At 33.2% G+C, this 6,800-nt stretch overlaps 1 long non-coding RNA gene across 3 annotated transcripts in view; it reads right to left on the reverse strand.

Moving 5' to 3' along the window:
* LOC140961510 (uncharacterized) overlaps nucleotides 1-1,928 on the reverse strand; it is a 4,320-nt gene extending 2,392 nt beyond the window's left edge. The window contains exons 1-4 of one of the 3 annotated variants that reach the window (XR_012172363.1): nucleotides 1,648-1,928; nucleotides 1,323-1,405; nucleotides 655-732; nucleotides 7-351 (exon numbers count right to left, since the gene is read on the reverse strand). This is a non-coding gene — a long non-coding RNA (uncharacterized lncRNA). Of the gene's footprint in view, nucleotides 1-6; nucleotides 352-654; nucleotides 733-1,322; nucleotides 1,406-1,647 lie in introns of those variants that run through there. The other 2 variants (XR_012172362.1, XR_012172361.1) reach the window with 2 other exon arrangements.
* Between the last annotated feature and the right edge of the window lie 4,872 nt (nucleotides 1,929-6,800).

Below are 6,800 nucleotides of genomic sequence, written 5' to 3' on the forward strand. Positions count from 1 at the left end.
TAGAGATATAGATATTTATATAAATATATTGTAGAAATATATATACATATTTATATAAATATACACAATGTACAGTTTTAGAGCAGTTAATTAAAAAAAACAAGCTTTAATTTTTTTTAACGAAACGCATCTAGAAACGTATATCTGCTGTGTCCATAACATATCATAGCCGTGTCCAAGCCGTCTCCGACAAAACCTACAAAAAGTCAACGACGCGGATTTTGCTTTATCCGACACGCGTCCGCTTCGTATCTATATCCGATATTTCAGAGAAAAAAATTTAAAAGTATCCGTGCTACATAGGTTTTAACAGGTCTCCCAGGCTCTGACATTGCCGACAATTCTGCAAATCTATAAGGGAGAGTGAAGGACAAACAAAGATTCATCACTGAAAAATTTTCAGTATTCATGGCCGTGGTAGCTTTATAAAAGTTAGCGCACAGAAACTTCTGGACATCCAAAGCATTAATATTGCCCCATTTTTTAAACAACTCCAATAAAGTTAATGAACAGGGCCACCAGATACATGTTTGAATAAGGAACTGAACAGGGTTACACACAAATCAACACTTCCATAATACAAGTGAAGTCTTTTGGGGACATCCGGAGGAAATAACATTACACAAACGAGATTCTAATAAATAGTACCGCCACCTGCTATTCAAGGAGTCTCTTCTGAATTTCTAGCGGCATGCTTTACTTCCTCCACCGGTGCATGGATCTCTGCGGCCCCTATACGGAAGCATAGAAACAACTAATAGAAAATTCTTCTTCTTGATTAATTTCCATAAAACTAAATTGCTTCTAATTTCTATAACATTTTCATGACTGTTGTAATATAAATTCAAATTAGTCATGATCTATTATTATATTTAAATAATGCAATTACATGCTTTCCCTAGTAAAAATCTATTCGCTCTGTGCTTGATCCTGAAGACAGTAGAAGCTTGTAGAAACAAATTTAAATATGTTCAAATTCTTCAAAATCAAGTATTAATAACGATTTACAGATAGAAACAAATTTTATTTACTCCGCATAGGTGTCACATGTGTTGTGCTCCCGAAGTTTCAAATATGTTGAACCATTCATTTTCCATGATATCCAAGTCCTGTGAACTTAACAATCAAATGACATTCATATTTTTAGTACCAGTTTCAACCGTATCCATTTTCTGGAAACACATTTTCAAAAAATATTTTCCATAAACACCCCAAAATAAATTCTAATACCACCTTTATATTGGTAAAAGATACACTACACGATCAAACCAAACAGAGAAGTGTGAGCTTTGCCTAAAATAGGGAGAAATGTTTACCATTACCTCTTTTTCATGAATTCTCTCCTGGAATTTCACTAATTTGAGATGAAGTTCCACTACCTGATGTATCAGCTGACACACCAGCACTGCAGTAAAACAATATCTACATTAACAATACCATCATTTTTAAAACACTTTGCAAATAATATTCAGCTTGCTGTTAAATGTACATCATCACATCAAATCGCTACGTCGTGTAGAACTCTTTCATCCTAAATAAGTAAATATCAACATAAAAAAATGGCTATATTCCTCAACGAATAACAAAACCACAGCGCACGAGCAGCAATTAGCAGCAATTAACATCAAATCTAATGTACAAAATTACTTTTGACAAATACAAAATTCAGCCAAACACCTATGAAACTGCGGCTGAGAATTCAAAAAAAGATCCGCCGGCACGTCGTCTAGAAAGTTGCTGCAATCTATTAAGTGACACCATTAATTCCCATCCACCGAATCCAATTGAAGATTATTCATTCTCAATCTCGTTTTTGTAATGTTGTTGCCTCCAGATTATTCATTCTTCCAATTTCACTAAATCGCTCAAAAATTAAAATTGAAATTGTTTTCGATTTTTTGGTTCAAAAACCAGAGTACGAATCGAGGGCTGACATCTTGGTCCCAGATCTTAAATATTCGGCGTTCGAAATCGTAAATTACGTGAGCCCTTAATATAATAATTATATGTCCAATATTTGACACAAAAATATAAATTCAATTGTAATGTCTTTACTCCAATATTTTCATTTTTTCAATTCAATTTACGCCCATATTTTTAAGATCTAAAATTAAGACGACGTAATCTAACTATATGCGAATCTAAAGAAAATGAATAATAGTTAATTAATTGATTTTAATTGCTAAATTGATTATGTGATATGTTTATATGATGTTTTAGTAGTTTTTCTACTTAAATGCATTAAAATGTATTTTTAAAGGTTATTCGAGTTGCGATCAAGGAACGGAGACCGGGAGCTGAAAAATAGAAATAATTTTATTAAATAAATTTTTTTAATTATTTAAAATATGGTTGATACTTTTTCTTATTTTTGAAAATAAGGAGTTTTGAGGTGATTGTATACGCTGGGACGTAATTCTTATCGGTGTTGGATTTTCAACAAAAATACAAATGTTTTGACAACTCGTCTAATAATTTCACAAAATTTATTAAACAAAATAATTTTATTTAGTACTAATGGGCTTATTGGGTCTAATTAATCTTGTTAATGTGCCTAAGCTATTGTTAGTGGGTTACTTAGTATTTAAAGTGCAAAATCTACCCCTTAACCCCATAAACTCACGCCTCCCTCACCCATCATATTACAAGACTCCTTTTTCTCTCAAATACACGGCACACACAATAAAATTCAAGAGGAAAAGCTTCGAGTGCTTCAAGGAAATTCGCAAAAGGCTTCCTGTCGTCATTCTTTGATTCGTCAACTTAAATTTGTACGTTATACACGCAAAGGCACGCCATATTCTTCTCTTTACTAATCCATCACACCATATTATTTGTTTAATTATGTTTTGCATGAAAAACAAATTGCACTTCGATATATTTTCGTTTTTATGCAAATATGAACTTTTAAAGCTTGGGTTTTCATGCAAAAACATGATTTATATGTTCTTAAGGGGCTGCCATTATTAGGGTATTGATCAAGGATTGTTTTTAACGAGTTTAAGGAGTCCTAGAACACACACAACACGCTGCACATGAACACGATACAAGCTGGAACCATTCTTCGGTTTTGGTGATCATAGGGCTCGGTTGAAGGGTGTCTTGTTGCATGGCTTGGCTTGGGTCACGGCTAGGGTCACGTACGGGTCAGGGAAGGAGTCCTAGCCACGCTAGGACTCGAGGGTCACGGCTGGGGAGGAGTCCTAGCAAGCTAGGACTCCACCCAAGAGCCTTCGAGAAGGGCTGCGCTCGTGCAGCAGTGCGCGGGGTTCAAGGGCTCGGCCAGGGAGCTTTGGGCTGGACTAGGTTGAGTCACTAGGGTCCTATGAGGGTGCACAAGGGTCTGGTTCTGGGGATGATCTAGTGGCTAGAGTCCTAGGCGCATATCGAATAGTCCTAGTGCATGTAGGTTACTGAGTCGTTGCTTGCATCTACTCTTGAGGCTTCGGTTCGAGCTTGGGGTCAAGTCCTAGGGGTGCTAAGGGTTCACGAAGGTCCAGGGGAGGGCTGGTTTGAGGTTGGCTCAGGCTGGCTCGAAGGTGGCTCGATAAAAACGTAAGTTGGCTCAAGGGTTAAGTTGTGGTTAGAACTAGGGCTTTTATGAACTAAAAAATGAAACATGGCTCAACGGGAGTCGACTCATGGTTCACGAAGGCTAAATAAATATAAAAAGTCTAAGTTTTTAATTTGGGAATTTTATAGTAAAGTTTGATTTAATTCGTGATTAAAACGTATTAAGAATTAATAATTAATGAATAATTAAAAAGTCTAAAATTTAAGCTAAAAAAAATTATGGTAAATTTAATTTAAACTTAAATAATTATTTGGGATATTATAGAGTCAATGAAATTATGAAAATGTCAAAATTGTAAAATTTTACGTCTAGGGGTAAAACGGTAATTTTACACCTAGAAAATAGTAAACGTCATGGCAGTGCTCTGAATGCTGTTTTATATGCTAAAATGATTATTTTACATGTTTAGGGAATTTTAAGATGGAACGATAACGTTAAAAGACATGTTGCGTACTTGGTTTAAAAGAAAAACGTTATTATATGCATGTTTAATTTTTTTATATAAGTGATGAAAATACGAAATGTTGAAGCAAATGAAGTAATTGTGACTAATACGATGATATGTTAATACGTAGGCCAAGCTCAGTTGACGGGTGAGAGTGTCGTTGATGTCCCCGCCGCCCAGTACTGTGGTTACATGTAGATGGATCCATCGCCGCCCCAATACGAATACGAATACGAAAGTCACAGTTAACAATCTGAATTCAACGAAATGAATGAAATACGAATATGACTATAATGAAAATGAATATGTTGATATGAAAACAATTATGAAAATGTTTATATTTAAAGTTTATACATCTTCATTAAAATGTTATTTTACGTACAAGTATTTTCACTGTTGCATGTGTTCTGTATATATATTACTTGTTATCAAGATTATGGTGTGTTGAGTCTTTAGACTCACTAGGTATGAATGATGTAGGTGATATTGATAATAACGATAATGGGGGTCTTGATGGTTGATCTGACTGGACTGAAGGTGCGCATAACCCGATGACCAGCGCTTATATTTCCGCACTTACGATTATGATTTATGTTAAAGATATTTTCACGACTTTTATTATGCTTTTGAGTGGTTTTGAGAGGTTGTTAGTTTTACCGATTTTGTTATGTTAGGATATGCAAACGATCGACTTTTTTATGTTGGAAACTATTTTCTTTTGGATTTTTAAATATTAGTTGGTTGTTTTATTTTTAAAATGGTCCAAAAATATTTTATATATTTATATATGTATTTTGGCATATTATTAGGAGGAAAAAAAATTTTCTGGTACTTTTTAAGAAAACGAGTAATAAACGTTTCAATATTCGAGTAACGTAATCATGAATTTGAATTTTAAAATAAGTAAGAAAAATATACGTCATATCTTCAGGGACTTAGCAAAATAATAATCTGACCTAGTCAGATGTAAAATATTATTGCAATATTTAAATATGAGATGATATGTATTATTAGTAACGTATTGTCGCAGAATATCTTTTCAAGTCAAATGCAATTATCTTTCAAAACTTTGAAATGAATATCGTGGGCTAAAGAGGTGGCTCCCACAAACATTTGGTGTAGCATTTTTTCTCATGTATTCAAGTAGTATCCGTACAATCGATCATTTTCAAGTCAAGGTTTATCAAATTTTCGAACCGAAGTCACGTTGCTCAGATGAACCATATACCTGAGTTTAAACTCTTTGGTTGTATGACTCACTTTTTAGGATGAAGCCGTGTTGTCCAGTAGACTAGCAATCCGATACATAGAGGGTAGTTTGGTGATCCGATCATTCATTTGTTCAGTCAGTAATCAATCGGTAATCAGTCAGGAACAAATAACATTTCAGAAATCAAACATGCATAAAATTATGATCAATAAAATGTGGCATGTAAAATATAATGCAATATAAATGAAAAATTCGTTAATTTATTTATGAAAGTTTTCCACAAATTCCAGAAAATACCAGAGGGTCAATAATTGAAGAAAATAGATAGTAAATCTCATAGTAAAAAAAAATATCTCAATAACTTACTATTTGTCCTTGATTGTCAAAACTCAAGCAAATATAATTTGATTGATTTTACATTTGTTATAATTGGTAGTTGGTGGTAAAACCTTTTAAAATCATTTTCATGTCAAACTCTTGTCGGTTAATTTTGTTTAATGATTTAAAAATTAATATTAATTAATATACATGTAAAAAATCACTTAACTTTTCAAAAATGTCTAAAAATTACAGAAATGTTCTGAAATCGAAAGAATCAAGAAACTTGACAGCACATGTACCGCACACGCACTTCATTGGCGCGTGGCGGAGCTACGATCGCCACGTACGGGTGAAAATTTTACAGTGAACATATCATGGATTTGTTAAAGTAGATGTCCTGCAAGCCAACAGATGGTTAGAGAATTTATTGGCTCAAGTGTAATAAACAATCTTTATTTTAATAGAATTTAACTTTTTATGGTTTTATTTTACTTTATCTGTATATCCATGCAATCAGCATAGATTAAGTCCTTAATTATACTTTAATACAAATGAATCGTAATTCGATCTTGAAACTCATTTGTAAACACTGATTTTATTTGGTTTCATTCTGGACACCCATTGTGGGCAGTTATGTGAGCACAGTTGATATGACATTAACCTATTTGATTTACAATTTCATCACATTCAATACGTGGATTTCGGCTCAGTGATGTTTACAATGGATGTCTAGAGATCAATTATATGTACACACACTTCAAGTAGTGAGCTCCTAATGGATATGTCACTAGACACTACATTTCTTTTGAAACATAATTCGTCGATTGTTCCAGCATCCTTGATTAATTCATTCAGTATATGTCTTTAAGTTCTACAATGATTGGAGTTATACATCATACTATTATCCATATATTTAAGTTATTCTCATATTATAAGTAACTTATTATTTCGTCTCATGAACAAAACAGGGCTGAAAGCATTATTTCTTATAGTACCAACTGCCACCACTTGTCATAAATTATAGTTTTTTTTTAAAAAAAATTTCTGTAAAGAAATTAATTATGGTATTTTAGATATTAGTAGATATTATGGTATTTATTATAAAGCCACCACTTCAATATTTCAGCTACTTTCTAAAGAGAATTGGCAATCCAGTTAGGAAAAGGCTAGTTTAAAGGTGTGACACTTCATTGATGGAAAATACTCTTCCATCACGTAAATAGTTATCATCCTTGTAAGGAAAACATGAA

Source organism: Primulina huaijiensis, chromosome 16 (genome assembly GCF_012295235.1).
Source record: "Primulina huaijiensis isolate GDHJ02 chromosome 16, ASM1229523v2, whole genome shotgun sequence".
Lineage (NCBI taxonomy): Eukaryota > Viridiplantae > Streptophyta > Magnoliopsida > Lamiales > Gesneriaceae > Primulina > Primulina huaijiensis.